This window comes from Triticum dicoccoides, chromosome 6A (assembly GCF_002162155.2).
Source record: "Triticum dicoccoides isolate Atlit2015 ecotype Zavitan chromosome 6A, WEW_v2.0, whole genome shotgun sequence".
In the NCBI taxonomy this organism is placed as follows: domain Eukaryota; kingdom Viridiplantae; phylum Streptophyta; class Magnoliopsida; order Poales; family Poaceae; genus Triticum; species Triticum dicoccoides.
In genome coordinates, this window is record NC_041390.1 from 163,997,770 (window position 1) to 163,998,224 (window position 455).

General features: G+C 73.2%; 1 pseudogene; it reads left to right on the top strand.

Annotated features, from left to right (window-relative positions):
* The window catches only part of LOC119315773, a 15,268-nt pseudogene that overhangs the window by 13,504 nt on the left and 1,309 nt on the right, over positions 1 to 455 (top strand).

Consider the following 455-nt stretch of genomic DNA (forward strand, 5'->3'; position numbering starts at 1 on the left):
CGCGTGACGGCCGGCGATGTTGTTGCGGCCGCCGGTCCGCTTCTCCTCGGCGGTGGCGCCTGGCCCGCGCGTCGGGTAGCCGTCCTTGTCGAGCTTCCAGTCGTGCGGAAGACGGCAACCCGGCGGCACGAGGAGCCCGAACCGGTGCAGCTCCTCCGTCTCCGGCGTACTCAGGCTCGACGGCCACGCGCTGGGTCCGTCGTCGCCGCCGGTGCCGGAGCTGCTGCCGCGGTGGAACGACATGTCGCCGGCGGGATTTTGGGAGGTGGAGACGGGAGAGGAGCGGTCTTTGCGTCGTCGGGCGGGGAGCGGTGTTTGCGGCGACGGGCGGACGGGGGGATTTATAGGCAGACGGCGGGGGCAGCGGGCGGTCGGGTCGTCGGGCTATCAATGCGACGGCAGTCGAGGGCGGCGGCGCGGCAAACGAGGGGACGGGGCGGCGGGGCGGCAGACGA